Genomic DNA, 23,350 nt, shown 5'->3' on the forward strand with positions numbered 1-23,350 from the left:
TGACTTAAGCAGCCAATGACAGAAGTCCTTGTGTCTGAACCTTGTGGATGTTTGCTGTGCCGTGATTGGCTGCAGGAACATATAGTTAAGAAAAAAATTATACATACACACAAACATGCATCTCAATACATTAGAATATCATCAAACAGTTAATTTATTCTAGTAATTCAATACAAAAAGGGAAATGCATTAATTAGTCATTACACACAGAGCGATCTATTCCTATATATTATACAGTGTGTCCACCCATATCCTGTATACCCCGCACCTATATACAGTGTGTCCACCCATATCCTGTATACACCGTACCTATATACAGCGCGTCCACCCATATCCTGTATACCCCGCACCTATATACAGTGTGTCCACCCATATCCTGTATACACTGCACCTATATACAGCACGTCCACCCATATCCTGTATACACCGCACCTATATACAGTGCGTCCACCCATATCCTGTATACACCGCACCTATATACAGTGTATCCACCCATATCCTGTATACACCGCACCTATATACAGTGTATCCACCCATATCCTGTATACACCGCACCTATATACAGTGTGTCCACCCATATCCTGTATACACCTCACCTATATACAGTGTGTCCACCCATATCCTGTATACACCGTACCTATATACAGCACGTCCACCCATATCCTGTATACACCGCACCTATATACAGTGCGTCCACCCATATCCTGTATACACCGCACCTATATACAGTGTGTCCACCCATATCCTGTATACCCCGCACCTATATACAGTGTGTCCACCCATATCCTGTATACACCGTACCTATATACAGCGCGTCCACCCATATCCTGTATACCCCGCACCTATATACAGTCTGTCCACCCATATCCTGTATACACTGTACCTATATACAGCACGTCCACCCATATCCTGTATACACCGCACCTATATACAGTGCGTCCACCCATATCCTGTATACACCGCACCTATATACAGCGCGTCCACCCGTATCCTGTATACACCGCACCTATATACAGCGCGTCCACCCGTATCCTGTATACACCGCACCTATATACAGTGTGCCCACCCATATCCTGTATACACAGCACCTATATACAGTGTGTCCACCCATATCCTGTATACACCGCACCTATATACAGTGTGTCCACCCATATCCTGTATACACCGCACCTATATACAGCGCGTCCACCCGTATCCTGTATACACCGCACCTATATACAGTGTGCCCACCCATATCCTGTATACACAGCACCTATATACAGTGTGTCCACCCATATCCTGTATACACCGCATCTATATACAGTGTGTCCACCCATATCCTGTATACACCTCCCCTATATACAGTGTGTCCACCCATATCCTGTATACACCGCACTTATATACAGCGTGCCCACCCATATCCTGTATACACCGCACCTATATACAGTGTGTCCACCCATATCCTGTATACACCGCACCTATATACAGCGCGTCCACCCATATCCTGTACACACCGCACCTATATACAGCGTGTCCACCCATATCCTGTATACACCGCACCTATATACAGCGTGTCCACCCATATCCTGTATACACCGCACCTATATACAGCGTGTCCACCCATATCCTGTATACACCGCACCTATATACAGCGTGTCCACCCATATCCTGTATACACCGTACCTATATACAGTGTGTCCACCCATATCCTGTATACACCGCACCTATATACAGTGTGTCCACCCATATCCTGTATACACCGTACCTATATACAGCGTGTCCACCCATATCCTGTATACACCGTACCTATATACAGCGTGTCCACCCATATCCTGTATACACCACACCTATATACAGCGTGTCCATCCATATCCTATATACATCGCACCTATATACAGTGTGTCCACCCATATCCTGTATACACCGCACCTATATACAGTGTGTCCACCCATATCCTGTATACACCGCACCTCTATACAGTGTGTCCACCCATATCCTGTATACACCGCACCTATATACAGTGTGTCCACCCATATCCTGTATACACCGCACCTATATACAGCGTGTCCACCCATATCCTGTATACACCGCACCTATATACAGCATGTCCACCCATATCCTGTATACACCGCACCTATATACAGCGTGTCCACCCATATCCTGTATACACCACACCTATATACAGCATGTCCACCCATATCCTGTATACACCGCACCTACATACAGCGTGTCCACCCATATCCTGTATACACCGCACCTATATACAGTGTGCCCACCCATATCCTGTATACACCGCACCTGTATACAGCGTGTCCACCCATATCCTGTATTCACCGCACCTATATACAGTGTGTCCACCCATATCCTGTATACACCGCACCTATATACAGTGTGTCCACCCATATCCTGTATACACCGTACCTATATACAGCGTGTCCACCCATATCCTGTATACACCGTACCTATATACAGCGTGTCCACCCATATCCTGTATACACCGCACCTATATACAGTGTGTCCACCCATATCCTGTATACACCGCACCTATATACAGTGTGTCCACCCATATCCTGTATACACCGCACCTATATACAGCATGTCCACCCATATCCTGTATACACCGCACCTATATACAGCGTGTCCACCCATATCCTGTATACACCACACCTATATACAGCGTGTCCACCCATATCCTGTATACACCGCACCTACATACAGTGTGTCCACCCATATCCTGTATACACCGCACCTATATACAGCGTGTCCACCCATATCCTGTATACACCGCACCTATATACAGTGTGCCACCCATATCCTCCTGAATACACCGCACCTATATACAGTGTGTCCACCCATATCCTGTATACACCGCACCTATATACAGTGTGTCCACCCATATCCTGTATACACCGCACCTATATACAGCATGTCCACCCATATCCTGTATACACCGCACCTATATACAGCGTGTCCACCCATATCCTGTATACACCACACCTATATACAGCGTGTCCACCCATATCCTGTATACACCGCACCTACATACAGTGTGTCCACCCATATCCTGTATACACCGCACCTATATACAGCGTGTCCACCCATATCCTGTATACACCGCACCTATATACAGTGTGCCACCCATATCCTGTATACACCGCACCTATATACAGTGTGTCCACCCTTATCCTGTATACACCGCACCTATATACAGTGTGTCCACCCATATCCTGTATCCACCGCACCTATATACAGCGTGTCCACCCATATCCTGTATACACCGCACCTATATACAGTGTGTCCACCCATATCCTGTATACACCCCACCTATATACAGTGTGTCCACCCCTATCCTGTATACACCGCACCTATATACAGTGTGTGCACCTGTGACGGGGTGTACAGCAGAGCAAGGAGAGACAACAGGCCGAGGATGATCCAACAGGTTTACTAACAGGAATACAGGAACAGCACACAACAAGTCCAAATAAAACAGATTCGGGGGCACCTCCCGATAATCCAAAGTGCCAGATCACGACGTAATAGTCCTTTTCAGAGTCCCAGAAATCCCACACAATCCACTGGACGGCGAGATCTGTCCGCAGAATCAGATCTCGCTCCCTTCCTCTTCAAAACTCAGCTCCCAACTGCACTTAGGGATACTTCACACACAGCGAGATCGCTGCTGAGATCGCTGCTGAGTCACGGTTTTTGTGACCTCATTAGCGATCTCGCTGTGTGTGACACTGGATCTGGCCCCTGCTGTGAGATCGCTGCTCGTTACACACAGCCCTGGTTCGTTTTTTTATTGTTGCTCTCCCGCTAATAAGCGCACATCGCTGTGTGTGACAGCGAGAGAGCAACAATCCTGAATATGCAGGGAGCAGGAGCCGGCGTCTGACAGCCTGCGGTAAGCTGTAACCAAGGTAAACATCGGGTAACCAAGGTGGTTACCCGATATTTACCTTCGTTACCAGCCTCCGCAGCTCTCACGCTGCCAGTGCCGGCTCCTGCTCCCTGCACACGCTAAGCTAAGCGGTGTGCGCTGGTAACTAAGGTAAACATCGGGTAACCATACCTGATGTTTACCTTAGTTACCAGTGTCCGCAGCTTCCAGACGCCGGCTCCGTGCAAGCGCAGCGTCGCTTGCACGTCGCTGCTGGCTGGGGGCTGGTCACTGGTTGCTGGTGAGATCTGCCTGTTTGACAGCTCACCAGCGACCATGCAGCGACGCAGCAGCGATCCTGACCAGGTCAGATCGCTGCTGGGATCGCTGCTGCGTCGCTAAAGTGTGACAGTACCCTTAGAAACAGGAGTGTATTGTCTGAGCTCGTGGGCCCGCCCCTCAAGGGTAGGGGTCTATGCAATGGTTGGGCCCACTAGAAGATTCTAGAAGGTTGGCTCCGAGATGTCTACAGGTTTGTGTAGTTGGCGTTATCCACTGCTTACGAAACAATGGGAAGTTCCCCTGGCTGTGTGGACAAGAGATAATTGCATTATGGGCCCAGAGACACAGGAGATGGGGGGAAGGTATGGTTACTTACATCCCAAGACATAGTATACAGCAAATACAGTGAGAAGGTAAAATACATCATGACAATTCCTTCCCCTCCCAACTTGTGTACGTACTAGGGACCTCTACAGGTCGCTTGTTAAGTACACGCAGGCATGGCTGACAGGACTCAAGGCTCCTCTTGCCTGGACAGTCTATCTGCATTTTGGTGTTGGCTGCCCCTTCTATATTGTATGGTAAAGTTATAGGGCTGCAGAGCCAGACTCCATCGTAGTAAGCGTCCATTGTCCCCAGAGACTCTGGTCAGCCAGGTGAGGGGGTTGTGATCAGTAACCACAGTGAATTCTCGCCCATACAGATACGGCCGTAGTTTCTTAAGGGCCCACACTACAGCCAGACATTCCTTCTCAACAGTTGCATAGGCCACTTCTCGGTCCAGCAGTTTCCGGCTGAGATAGGCGATGGGGTGTTCGTCCCCAGCTGCATTCACCTGGCTGAGGACAGCTCCCAGTCCATAAGCAGAGGCGTCCGTTTGCACAATGAATCTCCTCTTGTAGTCTGGAGCAGCCAGAACAGGATCGCAGACCAGAGCGTCCTTCAGCCGGTTAAAAGCCTCATCACAGGCTGGAGTCCAGATCACCAGCCGGGGCATTGTTTTCTTGGTCAGGTCGGTAAGAGGCTTGGCCACAGTGCTGAAGTGAGCAAAAAATTTTCGGTAATAACTGGCAGTGCCCAGAAAAGCCATAACTTGTTTCTTAGTTTGGGGTACAGGCCAGTCTCTAATAGCCTGGACTTTAGGGTTCAGGACGGAGCTTCCCTCCTCCCACTCTATGCCCTAGGTACTGGACTTCCCCCATCCCCAATTGGCATTTATCGGGTCGAATGGTTAGGCCGGCTGCAAGAATCAGGTCCAGAATAACGGCTACTTGATTCAGATGTTCCTCCCACGTCTGGCTGAAGACGGCGATATCATCCAAGTAGGCACAAGCAAAGTCACCACATACCCGGAGGATCTGGTCCACCATTCTCTGGAAGGTGGCCGGGGCATTTTTCATTCCAAAAGGCATGCTTAGAAATTCATACAGACCAAAGGGGGTTATAAAAGCGGACCGTTCTCTCCCTTCATCCGTTAGAGGGATCTGCCAGTATCCCTTACTGAGATCCAAGGTAGTGACATATCGGGACCCAGCCAGTCGGTCTAGAAGTTCGTCAATACGAGGCATTGGGTAAGGATCGCTGACGGTATGGTTGTTTAGTCGCCGATTGTCCACACAAAATCGAGTACTCCCATCCTTCTTGGGTACTAAAACCACAGGGGAGGCCCAAGGGCTATGGGAGGAATGGATTACCACAAGCTGTAACATCTCCTCCAGTTCATGCTGCATGGTGTTTCTAACTGATTCTGGTACCCGGTAAGGAGCCAGTTGTATGGGACGGATGCCCTGAGTGTCCACATGATGTTGGGTGACGGTGGTTCGACCTGGTTGGGATGAGAAAGCAGCCCGTCTCTGTTGAAGCACTTCCAGCATCTGGATTTTCTGTAAGGAGTCCAGGTGATCTCCCAGGGGAACCTGTTCCACAGTGGATGGGGCTCTTGCTGCTTCCACGAGATCAGGTAGAGAGTCCTCATCCTCTTGACCATCTTCTGAAGCCAACCGACAGCTTGCTATCATAGGTAATGTCCGGTCATGGTACTCCTTAATCATAGTCACATGGATAGTCTTTTGTCTTAGCCCCTGATCATCTAAAGCAAGAAGGTAATTGGTATCATTCAGTTTTCTGAGAACCCGGAAGGGACCCTCCCATGCGGTCTGCAGTTTATTCTGCCGGTGGGGAACAATCATTAAGACTTGTTGTCCTTCTACAAACTCCCGATAGCATGCTTTACGGTCATACCATGTCTTCTGTCTGGTTTGAGCCATACGCAAATGACTCTGGGCAAAACTAGCAAGTTGGGCCAGGGTTTCTCGCAGCTTTAGAACATAAGTGACAACAGCTCCTGTATCTTCAACTTGCCCCTCCCAGTATTCCTTGAGCAGGGTTAAGGGTCCTCGGACCTTTCTTCCATAGAGTAGTTCAAAGGGGGAGAACCCAGTGGACTCCTAGGGAACTTCCCGATAGGCAAACAAGAGATGGGGTAGGTACTTCTCCCAGTCTGAATCTCGGTCCGTGAAGGCCCTCAGCATATTCTTCAGAGTGCCATTGAACCGTTCACAAAGTCCATTTGTTTGGGGATGATACGGGGTCGTTCGGATCGCTCGTACTCCACAGGTGCGCCACAGACACTGGACCAACTCTGACATGAACTGGGAACCTTGGTCCGACAAGATCTCACTGGGGAATCCTACTCTGGTAAAAATAATAACCAAGGCCTCGGCCACCTTGGCTGCAGAAATACTTGACAAGGCCACGGCTTCTGGATATCGGGTGGCATAGTCCACAACAGTGAGAATGTACTGCTTTCCAGATTTGCTTGGTTTAGCCAGAGGTCCAATGATATCAACAGCTACTCTTTGAAAGGGTTCTTCTATTATAGGGAGCGGTTGCAGGGGTGCCTTTGGGTGATCTCCGGGTCGCCCTCTACGCTGACATATGTTACAAGTTCGGCAGAAATGCGTCACTGCTTGGGAAATCCCTGGCCAATAAAAAGTTTGAGTCAATCGTCTCTCGGTGCGGGTTTTGCCTTGATGGCCAGCAGCAGGAATGTCATGAGCCAGGTGTAATAGGGGAATTCTGTATTTCTGAGGAACAATCAGCTGTTTGCTATAAGTCCAGGGCTTATCTAGGGAGTCGGCATTGGCAACCCGATACAGAAGTCCATTTTCTCTGATAATTCTTTCTCTGTTCTCCCCTAGCTGCCCTATTTCAGCTCAAGCTCTAAAGCTAGCCAGGGTGGGGTCAGTCTCTACTTCTTGTCTGAACTGAACTTTATCCCAAGTAACATTCATATTATCCCCACAAGAAGAATCACTCACCGGCTGTAATGGCAGTTCTGGTGGCCTCATTTCCATGGATGGGTTGTACACGTCCACATGGGCTGCTCTCTTGGCTTGACTTCTGGTTACCGCACCGACAAATTGGCAATGAAGATTCCCCACATCAGGCACTGATGCCTGATCAGCTTTTCTCCTGGTGAAGATGTCTGTAGATAATGAACAGGCAAAGGCGGTCTGTAGCTGTTCTGCCTCCGAACACCTGGACATTGGAATTGCATGTGCCCAGGCTACCCACATCCATAACATCTGCGCTCTGGGATTCTTCCTCCACGTAGTATTCCCAAAGGTGGAGCAGGAGTAATGAGAGGCACAGTCACACGAAGGTCCCCATGAGTTAATGGTCTAGGGTGATGGTGAACATTGGGGCCAGAAGGACCAGGGGCCGCCAGCGTTGGGGGGCTGGTGGGTTTTTTTTTTTCTCGCTGAGTAGTAGTTTTTTCCACTGAGGCTTGATGGTGAGAGCCTCATCAGCTAGAGCTGCAGCTTCCACCACAGTGGCTGGTCTCCTTTCACGCACCCATTCCCGGATCTCAGGGGGGAACTTGAAGTAAAACTGCTCTTTTAGGAGGACCTGGAGGACGGTCTCCAAGGTTAAGGCCTCCTCTGCCTCCAGCCAACGATGCCACAGATGTTTGAGTTTGTGGGCATACATCTTGAAAGACACTTCCTCATCACATGCTAAAGTACGGAACTGAGTCCTGTAAGTGTCTGGCGTTACAGCATAATGTTCTAGAATAGTCTGTTTAATATCCGCATACTCACAGTTCCACCGAGGGTCCATAGCTCTATAGGCTGCGGCAGCTCCACCCTCTAAGAGCCCAACCAGATGCCGGACGCGCTCCCTTTCTGGGACTTCCATTAATCGACACTGATGCTCAAAGTCCTGGAAGAAGCCCTCAATGTCACCAGCAGCCTCATTAAACTGCTTGAAGTCCCTAACCCAATGCCATCTCCTTCATCCTGCGCTCCTTCTCTTTAGCTCCACGCATGACCTCCATCTTATATTCTATGGTGGTCTCCTCTCCCAGCAAGGCCATCTCCTCCTCGTACCACACAACCCACTGACTTTTTTGGGTATTTACCTCCGGCTGCCGTCTTTCTTCCGTTTGCTGGGAGGATCCTTCCTCAGCGTCATTTTGCAAGCAAACTCTTTCCAACGCCTCAATCAGCTGCTCCTTGGAGAGTCCCTTGTAGCTGACTCCCAGTTCACGGGCCTTTGTTTGTAGGTTCACCGCAGTCCAGTTCTTGTACTCTGAGGTTCTGGTTCCAGCTGTTGATGGGCCGTTGTCCTCCATTCCTTCTACTCTGATCCCACCGCTGCCAACCAGTTTGTGACGGGGTGTACAGCAGAGCAAGGAGAGACAACAGGCCGAGGATGATCCAACAGGTTTACTAACAGGAATACAGGAACAGCACACGACAAGTTCAAATAAAACAGATTCGGGGCACCTCCCAATAATCCAAAGTGCCAGATCACGACGTAATAGTCCTTTTCAGAGTCCCAGAAATCCCACACAATCCACTGGACGGCGAGATCTGTCCGCAGAATCAGATCTCGCTCCCTTCCTCTTCAAAGCTCAGCTCCCAACTGCACTTAGAAACAGGAGTGTATTGTCTGAGCTCGTGGGCCCGCCCCTCAAGGGTAGGGGTCTATGCAATGGTTGGGCCCACTAGAAGAATCTGGAAGGTTGGCTCCGAGATGTCTACAGGTTTGTGTAGTTGGCGTTTGTCATGATGTATTTTACCTTCTCACTGTATTTGCTGTAATACTATGTCAGGATGTGATGTCACTTTCCTTTGGTTGTACTTACTGAACACTTTGAAATGTCTTGGGATGTAAGTAACCATACCTTCCCCCCATCTCCTGTGTCTCTGGGCCCATAATGCAATTATCTCTTGTCCACACAGCCAGGGGAACTTCTCATTGTTTCGTAAGCAGTGGATAACGCCAACTACACAAACCTGTAGACATCTCGGAGCCAACCTTCTAGAATCTTCTAGTGGGCCCAACCATTGCATAGACCCCTACCCTTGAGGGGCGGGCCCACGAGCTCAAACAATTCACTCCTGTTTCTAAATGCAGTTGGGAGTTGAGTTTTTGAAGAGGAAGGGAGCGAGATCTGAATCTGCGGACAGACCTCGCCGTCCAGTGGATTGTGTGGGATTTCTGGGACTCTGAAAAGGACTATTACGTTGTGATCTGGCACTTTGGATTATCGGGAGGTGCCCCCGAATCTGTTTTATTTGGACTTGTCGTGTGCTGTTCCTGTATTCCTGTTAGTAAACCTGTTGGATCATCCTCGGCCTGTTGTCTCTCTTTGCTCTGATGTACACCCCGTCACAAACTGGTGGCAGCGGCGGGATCAGAGCAGAAGAAATGGAGGACAACAGCCAATCGACGTCTGAAACCAGAACCTCAGGATACAGGAACTGGACTGTGGCGAGTCTACAAACAAAGGCCCGTGAATTAGGTGTCGGCTACAAAGGACTCTCTAAGGAGCAACTAATTGAGGCATTGGAACACGCTTGCCTGCAAGATGGCACCGAGGAACAATTTCCACAGCAAGGGGAGCAAAGACGGGAGCCGGAGGTGAATACCCAAAAAAGTCAATGGGTTGTGTGGTACAAGGAAAAGATGGCACTGCTTGGAGATGAGGCCACCATAGAAGATAAGAGGGAGGCCATGCGTGGAGCTGAAGAGAAGGAGCGCAGGATGGAGGAGATGGCATTGCTGGATAAGCAGCTCGCTGTGGAAGCCGCGAGAGGTTCCAGACAGACTGTAACCCCAGCACCCATCATGAGGGAACTTCCCAGAGTGTCCCGCAAAGACTTCAAGCAGTTTAATGAGGCTGCTGGTGACATTGAGGGCTTCTTCCAGGACTTTGAGCATCAGTGTCGATTAATGGAAGTCCCAGAAAGGGAGCGCGTCTGGCATCTGGTTGGGCTCTTAGAGGGTGGAGCTGCTGCAGCCTATAGAGCTATGGACCCTCGGTGGAACTGTGAGTATGCGGATATTAAACAGACTATTCTAGAACATTATGCTGTAACGCCAGACACTTACAGGACTCAGTTCCGTACTCTAGCATGTGATAAGGAAGTTGCCTTCAAGATGTATGCCCACAAACTCAAACATCTGTGGCATCGTTGGTTGGAGGCAGAGGAGGCCTTAACCTTGGAGACCGTCCTCCAGGTCCTCCTAAAAGAGCAGTTTTACTTCAAGTGCCCCGCTGAGATCCGGGAATGGGTGCGTGAAAGGAGACCAGCCACTGTGGAGGAAGCTGCAGCTCTAGCTGATGAGGCTCTCACCATCAAGCCTCAGTGGAAAAAACTACTACCCAGTGAGAAAAAAAACACCAACCCCCCAACGCTGGTGGCCCCTGGTCCTTCTGGCCCCAATGTTCACCATCACCCTAGACCGTCAACTCATGGGGACCTTCGTGTGACTGTGCCTCGCATTACTCATGCTCCACCTTTGGGAATACGACGCGGAGGAAGAATCCCAGAGCGCAGATGTTATGGATGTGGGCAGCCTGGGCACATGCAATTCCAATGTCCAGGTGTTCGTAGACAGAACAGCTACAGACCGCCTTTGCCTGTTCATTACCTACAGACACCTTCACCAGGAGAAGAGCTGGATTCTGTGCCTGATGACTTGCCAAGTGACTCAGATATCCTGGCTCCCCTACCCGGAGTCTATGGGGTGCGAGCTCCAGCCACCTGTTCTTCTGATCTTCAGGACAAACATCTACAGGAGGTCGTGCTGGATGGCCAAAAAGTTGTTGGCTTCCGTGACACTGGGGCTTTCCTCACCATAGCCGATCCCCGAGTAATTCAACCACAAGCAATTCAAAAGGGACCAGGAATTGCCATTGAACTGGCAGGAGGTACCCAGAGATATATTCCAAGAGCGAGTGTGACCCTGGATTATGGCTTTGGGGCAAAACAATGTGTGGTCGGTGTGATGAGCGGCCTCCCTGCAGACGTTCTTCTAGGAAATGATGTGGGGAATCTTCATTGCCACTTTGTCGGTGCGGTAACCAGAAGTCAAGCCAAGAGAGCAGCCCATGTGGACGTGTACAACCCATCCATGGAACTGAGGCCACCAGAACTGCCATTACAGCCGGTGAGTGATTCTTCTTGTGGGGATAATATGAATGTTACTTGGGATAAAGTTCAGTTTAGACAAGAAGTAGAGACTGACCCCACCCTTGCTAGTTTTAAAACTCGGGCTGAAATAGGGCAGCTAGGGGAAAACGGAGAAAGAATTACCAGAGAAAATGGACTTCTGTATCGGGTTGCCAATGCCGACTCCCTAGATAAGCCCTGGACTTATAGCAAACAGCTGATTGTTCCTCAGAAGTACAGAATTCCCCTATTACACCTGGCTCATGACATTCCTACGGCTGGCCATCAAGGCAAAACACGCACCGAGAGACGATTGACTCAAACTTTTTATTGGCCGGGGATTTCCCAAGCAGTGGCGCATTTCTGCCGAACTTGTGACATATGTCAGCGTAGAGGGCGACCCGGAGATCACCCAAAGGCACCCCTGCAACCGCTCCCTATAATAGAAGAACCCTTTCAAAGAGTAGCTGTTGATATCATTGGACCTCTGGCTAAACCAAGTAAATCTGGAAAGCAGTACATTCTCACTGTTGTGGACTACGCCACCCGATATCCAGAAGCCGTGGCCTTGTCAAGTATCTCTGCCGAGGCCTTGGTTATTATTTTTACCAGAGTAGGATTCCCCAGTGAGATCTTGTTGGACCAAGGCTCCCAGTTTATGTCAGAGTTGGTCCAGTGTCTGTGGCGCACCTGTGGAGTACGAGCGATCCGAACGACCCCGTATCATCCCCAAACAAATGGACTTTGTGAACGATTCAACGGCACTCTGAAGAATATGCTGAGGGCCTTCACGGACCGAGATTCAGACTGGGAGAAGTACCTACCCCATCTCTTGTTTGCCTATCGGGAAGTTCCCCAGGAGTCCACTGGGTTCTCCCCCTTTGAACTACTCTATGGAAGAAAGGTCCGAGGACCCTTAACCCTGCTCAAGGAATACTGGGAGGGGCAAGTTGAAGATACAGGAACCCCTGTTGTCCCTTATGTCCTAAAGCTGCGAGAAACCTTGGCCCAACTTGCTAGTTTTGCACAGAGTCATTTGCGTATGGCTCAAACCAGACAGAAGACATGGTATGACCGTAACGCACGCTATAGGGAGTTTGTAGAAGGACAACAAGTCTTAATGATTGTTCCCCATCGGCAGAATAAACTGCAGACCACATGGGAGGGTCAATTCCGGGTTCTCAGAAAACTGAATGATACCAATTACCTTCTTGCTTTAGATGATCAGGGGCTAAGGCAAAAGACTGTCCATGTGAATATGATTAAGGAGTACCATGACCGGAACATTCCAATGATAGCAAGCTGTCGGTTGGCTTCAGAAGATGGTCAAGAGGATGAGGACTCTCTACCTGATCTCGTGGAAGCAGCGAGAGCCCCATCCACTGTGGAACAGGTTCCCCTGGGAGATTACCTGGACTCCTTACAGAAAATCCAGATGCTGGAAGTGCTTCAACAGAGACGGGCTGCTTTCTCATCCCAACCAGGTCGAACCACCGTCACCCAACATCATGTGGACACTCAGGGCATCCGTCCCATACAACTGGCTCCTTACCGGGTACCTGAATCAGTTCGAAACACCATGCAGCACGAACTGGAGGAGATGTTACAGCTTGGGGTAATCCAGGCCTCCCATAGCCCTTGGGCCTCCCCTGTGGTGTTAGTACCCAAGAAGGATGGGAGTACTCGATTTTGTGTGGACTATCGGCGACTAAACGACCATACCGTCAGCGATCCTTACCCAATGCCTCGTATTGACGAACTTCTAGACCGACTGGCTGGGTCCCGATATGTCACTACCTTGGATCTCAGTAAGGGATACTGGCAGATCCCTCTAACGGATGAAGGGAGAGAACGGTCCGCTTTTATAACCCCCTTTGGTCTGTATGAATTTCTAAGCATGCCTTTTGGAATGAAAAATGCCCCTGCCACCTTCCAGAGAATGGTGGATCAGATCCTCCGGGGATGTGATGACTTTGCTTGTGCCTACTTGGATGATATCGCCGTCTTCAGCCACACATGGGAGGAACATCTGAATCAAGTAGCCATTATTTTGGACCTGATTCTTGCAGCCGGCCTAACTATTCGACCCGATAAATGCCAATTGGGGATGGGGGAAGTCCAGTACCTAGGACATAGAGTGGGAGGAGGGAAGCTCCGACCTGAGCCTGCCAAAATCCAGGCTATTAGAGACTGGCCTGTACCCCAAACTAAGAAACAAGTTATGGCTTTTCTGGGCACTGCCAGTTATTACCGAAAATTTGTTTCTCATTTCAGTACTGTGGCCAAGCCTCTTACCGACCTGACCAAGAAAACAATGCCCCGGCTGGTGATCTGGACTCCAGCCTGTGATGAGGCTTTTAACCAGCTGAAGGATGCTTTGATCTGCGATCCTGTCCTGGCTGCTCCAGACTACAAGAGGAGATTCATTGTTCAAACGGATGCCTCTGCTTATGGACTGGGAGCTGTCCTCAGCCAGGTGAATGCAGCTGGGGACGAGCACCCCATCGCCTATCTCAGCCGGAAACTGCTGGACCGAGAAGTGGCCTATGCAACTGTTGAGAAGGAATGTCTGGCTGTAGTGTGGGCCCTTAAGAAACTACGGCCGTATCTGTATGGACGGGAATTCACTGTGGTTACTGATCACAATCCCCTCACCTGGCTGAACAGAGTCTCTGGGGACAATGGACGCTTACTGCGATGGAGCCTGGCTCTGCAGCCCTATAACTTTACCATACAATATAGAAGGGGCAGCCAACACCAAAATGCAGATGGACTGTCCAGGCAAGAGGAGCCTTGAGTCCTGTCAGCCATGCCTGCGTGTACTTAACCAGCGACCTGTAGAGGTCCCTAGTACGTACACAAGTTGGGAGGGGAAGGAATTGTCATGATGTATTTTACCTTCTCACTGTATTTGCTGTAATACTATGTCAGGATGTGATGTCACTTTCCTTTGGTTGTACTTACTGAACACTTTGAAATGTCTTGGGATGTAAGTAACCATACCTTCCCCCCATCTCCTGTGTCTCTGGGCCCATAATGCAATTATCTCTTGTCCACACAGCCAGGGGAACTTCTCATTGTTTCGTAAGCAGTGGATAACGCCAACTACACAAACCTGTAGACATCTCGGAGCCAACCTTCTAGAATCTTCTAGTGGGCCCAACCATTGCATAGACCCCTACCCTTGAGGGGCGGGCCCACGAGCTCAAACAATTCACTCCTGTTTCTAAATGCAGTTGGGAGTTGAGTTTTTGAAGAGGAAGGGAGCGAGATCTGAATCTGCGGACAGACCTCGCCGTCCAGTGGATTGTGTGGGATTTCTGGGACTCTGAAAAGGACTATTACGTTGTGATCTGGCACTTTGGATTATCGGGAGGTGCCCCCGAATCTGTTTTATTTGGACTTGTCGTGTGCTGTTCCTGTATTCCTGTTAGTAAACCTGTTGGATCATCCTCGGCCTGTTGTCTCTCTTTGCTCTGATGTACACCCCGTCACAGCGTTATCCTCTGCTTACGAAACAATGGGAAGTTCCCCTGGCTGTGTGGACAAGAGATAATTGCATTATGGGCCCAGAGACACAGGAGATGGGGGGAAGGTATGGTTACTTACATCCCAAGACATTTCAAAGTGTTCAGTAAGTACAACCAAAGGAAAGTGACATCACATCCTGACATAGTATTACAGCAAATACAGTGAGAAGGTAAAATACATCACATGGCATCTTATACAAGAAATATGGGATGGAGAAAGCACATACATCATGACACCACCCATATTCTGTATACACCACACCAATATACAGTGTGTCCACCCATACCCTGTATACACCGCACCTATATACAGTGTATCCACCCATATTCTCTATACACCGCACCTATATACTGTGCGTCCACCCATATCCTGTATACAACGCACCTATATACAGGGGGCTAACCAAATCCTGTATACACCGCACCTATATACAGTGGGTCCACCCATATCCTGTATACCCCGCACCTATATACAATGTGTGCACCCATATCCTGTATACATCGCACCTATATACAGTGTGTCCACCCATATCCTGTATACACCGCACCTCTATACAGTGTGTCCACCCATATCCTGTATACACCTCCCCTATATACAGTGTGCCCACCCATATCCTGTATACACAGCACCTATATATAGTGTGTCCAACCATATCCTGTATACACCGCACCTATATACAGTGTGTCCACCCATATCCTGTATACACCGCACCTATATACAGTGTGCCCACCCATATCCTGTATACACCGCACCAATATACAGTGTGTCCACCCATATCCTGTATACACCGCACCAATATACAGTGTGTCCACCCATACCCTGTATACACCGCACCTATATACAGCGTGTCCACCCATATCCTGTATACACCGCACCTATATACAGTGTGTCCACCCATATCCTGTATACACCGCACCTATATACAGCGTGTCCACCCATATCCTGTATACACCGCACCTATATACAGTGTGTCCACCCATATCCTGTATACACCGCACCTATATACAGTGTGTCCACCCATATCCTGTATACACCGCACCTATATACAGCGTGTCCACCCATATCCTGTATACACCGCACCTATATACAGCGTGTCCACCCATATCCTGTATACACCGCACCTATATACAGTGTGTCCACCCATATCCTGTATACACCGCACCTATATACAGTGTGTCCACCCATATCCTGTATACACCGCACCTATATACAGTGTGTCCACCCATATCCTGTATACACCGCACCTATATACAGTGTGTCCACCCATATTCTGTATACAGAGCACCTATATACAGTGTGTCCACTCCATATCCTGTATACACCGCACCTATATACAGTGTGTCCATCCATATCCTGTATACACCGCACCTATATACAGTGTGTCCATCCATATCCTGTATACACTGCACCTACATACAGTGTGTCCACCCATATCCTGTATACACCGCATCTATATAAATTTGTGTCCACCCATATCCTGTATACACCGCACCTATATACAGTGTGTCCACCCATATCCTGTATACACCGCACCTATATACAGTGTGTCCACCCATATCCTGTATACACCGCACCTATATACAGTGTGTCCACCCATATCCTGTATACACCGCACCTATATACAGTGTGTCCACCCATATCCTGTATACACCGCACCTATATACAGCGTGTCCACCCATATCCTGTATACACCGCACCTATATACAGTGTGTCCACCCATATCCTGTATACACTGCACCTATATACAGTGTGTCCACCCATAGCCTGTATACACCGCACCTATATACAGCGTGTCCACCCATATCCTGTATACACCGCACCTATATACAGTGTGTCCACCCATATCCTGTATACACCGCACCTATATACAGCGTGTCCACCCATATCCTGTATACACCGCACCTATATACAGTGTGTCCACTCCATATCCTGTATACACCGCACCTATATACAGCGTGTCCACCCATATCCTGTATACACCGCACCTATATACAGTGTGTCCACCCATATCCTGTATACACTGCACCTATATACAGCGTGTCCACCCATATCCTGTATACACTGCACCTATATACAGCGTGTCCACCCATATCCTGTATACACCGCACCTATATACAGCGTGTCCACCCATAGCCTGTATACACCGCACCTATATACAGCGTGTCCACCCATATCCTGTATACACCGCACCTATATACAGCGTGTCCACCCATATCCTGTATACACCGCACCTATATACAGCGTGTCCACCCATATCCTGTATACACTGCACCTATATACAGTGTGTCCACTCCATATCCTGTATACACCGCACCTATATACAGCGTGTCCACCCATATCCTGTATACACCGCACCTATATACAGTGTGTCCACCCATATCCTGTATACACCGCACCTATATACAGCGTGTCCACCCATATCCTGTATACACCGCACCTATATACAGCGTGTCCACCCATATCCTGTATACACCGCACCTATATGCAGCGTGTCCACCCATATCCTGTATACACCGCACCTATATACAGCGTGTCCACCCATATCCTGTATACACCGCACCTATATACAGTGTGTCCACCCATATCCTGTATACACCGCACCTGTATACAGCGTGTCCACCCATATCCTGTATACACCGCACCTATATACAGCGTGTCCACCCATATCCTGTATACACCGCACCTATATACAGCGTGTCCACCCATATCCTGTATACACCGCACCTATATACAGCGTGTCCACCCATATCCTGAATACACCGCACCTATATACAGCGTGTCCACCCATATCCTGTATACACCGCACCTATATACAGTGTGTCCACCCATATCCTGTATACACCGCACCTATATACAGTGTGTCCACCCATATCCTGTATACACCGCACCTATATACAGTGTGTCCACCCATATCCTGTATACACCGCACCTATATACAGTGTGTCCACCCATATCCTGTCCACCGCCATTAACTTATATATATGGATCACTGCACTCTCATAGAATTGTGCCAAAAAGATTTTTTTTATTAATTAATATTCTTTCATATATTTAATTAATTAATAGACAGACTGAGTGAAAAAGGGACGTTTCGGCCCAGTAACAGGCCTTCTTCATGCCAATATACACTAGAAAAATGTAAAAACAAACAATAATCAATATTTACATTATGATACAATATTAACATAGATATACAATATGCTTATAGAATACATGTAAAGATATATAGATATTACCATGTCAGCGTTGAAAAATTCAAAAAACAGTAATATAATACATGTTGGCAGTTCGTCATGTAGAAAGGAAAAAGAAAAAGAAGAAGAAGAAGAAAAAGAAAAGGAAATAGGCAACATGATGGTATGTGTGAAAGATATAGCATACCTCAGATATTGAGAGATGGTTTATTCAGGTTCTGTACGTGCAGAAAAAGAAGGGGTTTTTTTTGGGGGGGTTGTTTCTAGAGGAACACCACTTCAAATCATTGACTCTTGCATTGGGAGTCTTAAAGAACAAGTCCTATGGAGAAGGGATATACATAAGGGGTCATATATATGTATATGTTTCTAGTGAAACACCATAGAAGCATTTTTACCTTGTTGGTATTTGTGTGAGGTTTCACAGAGTGAATAGTTTGAGTCTTTATAGCCCAGGCTATCAAAAGATTATTCTTTTCTTGTGGTCCCTTAATAGAATTGAGATTTTCAGGATTAGAGGTAAGAAATCTTATATCAGTGAGTTATCGCATAGATGATATGTCATAAATACCTTGTGTACTAGTACAATCAGTACGGTAGTAGCTGGAGCAAGATGGAGGTAAGTTGAACCATCAAGAACAATCATGAATATGCACTCTATGAAAGAAGAGGGATGAAGCTGACTCCAGGTGCCTTACGGTTATGTGGTAAAATTCTAGGTGGCATATAATGTGTAAAATACCTTATTGGTGCTATCATTGGAGCCTACTTTGCCCTTGTTTATGAACACCTGGGCTAGTTTTATAACTTGCAGACCCTAGAGGATTTAAGGGTAAATGATCAGGAGATTACATCTAATTGCATAACTATACAATAAACCACTGTATCACTCATTGTTATTACCTTAGAACAATGGTGTACATCAGGAGTCGCGTAATGTAAAGAGTTAATGGTACCACTGTGGGACTTGTTGTAAGCTGAAATGATGACAGTCACAGTTATAGCAGGTATAAATCGTGAGTGGTTGAAAGTAAGATCTCATAAAATCCTATATGTTACCTGGACCTTCCTGGTGTAAAGAGCAGTGGGTACTGAGTTCCTCTACGATAAAAAGAGGGGGGTAGTGTTCAGTTACCGCAGTTATACACAGAGAGAAAGTGTGCCCGGAGAACCTGATGAATAACCTACCTCATTGCCGTCTTCTCAGACTGTGGCTAGTTGTGCCGTGTTAGTCGGCTTGCAGGCTATTAAGCACCGCGAAACCGGAAGTGATGTCAGACGCCGGCGCATGCGCAGTAGCGGTCCGCGCTTCCATTAGGATATGTATGGTATCGTGCAGTGTGTAATAGAGACGCCTGCGCATGCGCAGTGGGTGTTTTTCCGTCGTTGGATGAAAAACAGTACTGGGAAGACGTACTTTGAGATAGAAAGTAGTTGCCTATATTGTTGTAATACGACAGATGATAGAATAATCAGATAGAGTCTGGCAGAGACTAGGAATGTACAAGGAGGGGTTCTCAGAGAAATATAGAGTTTGATCATGTTTTGATAAAAGAGTGTGATAGTATTAGGATGTTTATATAGATATACATTTAATCATCCATATAGTTATACATGGGTAGTGGGATGGTCAAAGAGAAGAAAAAAAAAAAAACCAGCTCACCCTTTCAGGAGATTAGAGTATCAGCCAAGAACGGTGCACGGACCTTTGGTAGTTAGACCTTACTACCACGAATTGCAGGGAGGAGGAGATGATCCAGCATCCAGTTCCAGAAATTTAAAACATCAGATTTTATTCAAAATTTCATTAAAATTCCATGTTCCATGGTTGCATTAAAAACGCATCATAGCAGGTGTAAAAAGGGAGGACGCGTTTCGGACGTATATGTCCTTAGTCTAGATAACACTAAGCAAGAATGACATGTTACTATAAAGGTTTAGAACAGGAAGTAGGAAAACAATCAAGTCGAGTGAAATACACAGGTTTCACAGGTTTCACACAGAGAGGCAAGGGGAGAGTGAAAAAAAAAAAAATCAAAGTTAGAGGACATTGGCAATCTCATTTTTCACATTCATGCCATGCGGCATTCTTGTTTTTAGTAAATACATCCATTTAGCCTCTCTACGCAATAAAGTTTCCCCCATATCGCCACCTCTCTTTGGTAAAACAATCTTTTCAGCTGCAACAACTTTCAAAGAATCCAGGTTGCCGCATGTTGCTCTGAAAATGTCTGGATACCGCAGACAAAGTGCGAGTGGTCGTGTGACTGACATCATAACCATGCTCACATAGTGCACGTGATGTAGAGCCCACACACTGGATATGGCACTGTGTACAAGTCACAACATATATCACACCACTTGTGCCGCAATTTATCATTGTGCGGATTTTCTTGTTCAGACACACTTGAATACTTTAGTAGTGCCTGTCATGAACTTGCAAAGTCCACAATTTTTCTGTCCACACTTATAGGAGCCAACAGTGGGCAACCAACTTTCCTGAGTATTTTTATTTTTAACATTTTTATTTCGGTGGTCGCTAGGGGCAACCATGTTTGCTATAGTTTTATTACGTTTGGAAACGAATTTTACACCGTTTTTAAGGATGGTTCTTAGAGTGTCATCCACATACAGAATTGGTAAGTATTTCTTTATGACACTAACAATGCTATGGAAATCGCTGCTATAATCAGTAGAAAAAACTATAGGTGAACAGTCCTTTGAATTAAAGGGAGATGTTTTTTTCCTTTGCAAATACTGTTTCCTAGTTTTTTCATCTGATTTTTCCCTGGCTGGTATCGTGCAGTGTGTAATAGAGACGCCTGCGCATGCGCAGTGGGTGTTTTTCCGTCGTTGGATGAAAAACAGTACTGGGAAGACGTACTTTGAGATAGAAAGTAGTTGCCTATATTGTTGTAATACGACAGATGATAGAATAATCAGATAGAGTCTGGCAGAGACTAGGAATGTACAAGGAGGGGTTCTCAGAGAAATATAGAGTTTGATCATGTTTTGATAAAAGAGTGTGATAGTATTAGGATGTTTATATAGATATACATTTAATCATCCATATAGTTATACATGGGTAGTGGGATGGTCTCATAGAACTGGATGGGGAGGAACAGTGAGAAAGATTTCCAGTTTCTTTGGAGATCTCTAGAACATTTAGAAGATATTTCTAGAGGAAAAAATTATGTACACTTAAAGTATAGTTATATACATGAACTCTAATCATAGGTAATAGAAGGTATGTCTTCATAGCAACATATAGTCCATCTTATTCATAATATTGCTAGGGAGTAAAACCTAGAAGAAAACTTTTTTGTTAAATGAAAACACAGTAAGGGTCCCAATATGTTAGATGGAAGTAAGACTATATTGAAAAGATTATATAGGGTGAGTTTTATACGTTACCAACTATCAGTGGGTGCACAATGGAAGAGGAAAGGGTGATATTTCCTAGGTTTTCTGGAAAAAAATTAAAGAAATAGTTAGTGTAGTCCTAAAACCTATATGTTTGGTTCAAAACATCTCTATGATGTTGGCCAGTCAATTTCCCTATTTAAACCTTTTGAGCTGAAGATACATTAAAAGATTTCAAGAAAGGTCTGGAAGAAAGGAAGAGACAGAAATTCCAAAGAGATACAGACGATTACCTACACAACAGAGTCTATAGATGGAACGATGGACAAACCAACACACGACAATGGAGAAGACAACCGGTCTACAACCATTCAGCTTCTTCTGGCAGCGAATCTGGTGACAGTCTTCCAAGCTCAACGTCTTTTTTAGGACCTGGCAGAAGAAAACCAAACCAACGAGGAGGTCGAGGAAGCGGAAGCGGAGATTGGGGGATGACGTTGAGATCACAGGTGAGGGTCCCAATTTAGTTATTAATATTTCTGACTATACTTTAGCTCCGAATGAATTGGCTGTACTTAACAAAGGTCTTACTTTCTGTCCTACGCCCAAATGGGATTCCTTTACATTAGAAAAGGATATGCAAAAATTCTACAGATCAGTCAGACTTAAAACCCACTTTGGTATTAATCCCCTACAGAACGTCAACCCTTAACCACCTTCCAAGGAGACTAGTATTAAAATACTGGGCCTTCGTAATCCAAGCCAATATATGCCGCCTAAAACCCACCATGCGGTTGAGACATTTATAGCCCTAGTTGACCAAGATGTAAAGAACAATATACATGAACATGAATTGGGTCTCTACCCTACACGGAATAATACCAATACACTGGAGAAGTTAGCCATAACCTCTCTTAGGAATAACAAAATGATAACCTTGAAACCTGCTGACAAAGGGGGTGCCGTTGTAGTCCAGAACACACACGACTACATTCAAGAAATAAAACACCAACTCAATGATACCGTCACCTATCAGAAAATTTCCTCAGACCCAATTTTTAAAATTCAAAATAGAATTCAGAATTTCTTATCCGTGTACCAAGAGAAAGGTGTCATTGACCAGACAACTCGCACTTTTCTTACAAAAGCACACCCCGTTACACCTGTCTTTTATACACTTCCCAAAGTCCATAAGACACTCAACAATCCTCCAGGTCGACCTATTGTGGCATCCACGGAATCGATCCTTTCACCACTTTCCATCTATTTAGAAAAAGTACTAACTCCCTTGACCAAAAATACTAGATCTCACATATTGGACACTAATGATTTTTTACAAAAAATCAGAGCCCTCGATAAAGCCTCCCCGAATAGTCTTCTCTGTACATGGGATGTGAGTAGTTTGTACACATCGATCTCACATAATAAGGGCACTAGGGCAACCAAACTTGCCCTGGAAAAAACGAATTTAAGCCAAGATTCAATGGTCTTCACGATGGGCTTGCTTGAAATAGTCCTTGAAGAGAATTATTTTCTCTTTAAGGACGATTTCTACGTACAACGGCACGGGACCGCTATGGGCTCGAATGTAGCCCCGGCTTACGCAAATTTATTTATGGATTTTTTTGAGAATAGGTTTGTGTACTCTTATC

The 23,350-nt window shown here is 46.7% G+C and overlaps 1 protein-coding gene across 2 annotated transcripts in view; it reads right to left on the bottom strand.

The window, feature by feature from the left end:
• ACAP1 (ArfGAP with coiled-coil, ankyrin repeat and PH domains 1) overlaps nt 1–23,350 on the bottom strand; it is a 417,361-nt gene that overhangs the window by 273,483 nt on the left and 120,528 nt on the right. The gene's annotated exons all lie outside the window — the stretch shown is intronic.

The sequence above is a fragment of the Anomaloglossus baeobatrachus genome, chromosome 4 (assembly GCF_048569485.1).
Source record: "Anomaloglossus baeobatrachus isolate aAnoBae1 chromosome 4, aAnoBae1.hap1, whole genome shotgun sequence".
NCBI classification, from domain to species: Eukaryota; Metazoa; Chordata; class Amphibia; order Anura; family Aromobatidae; genus Anomaloglossus; species Anomaloglossus baeobatrachus.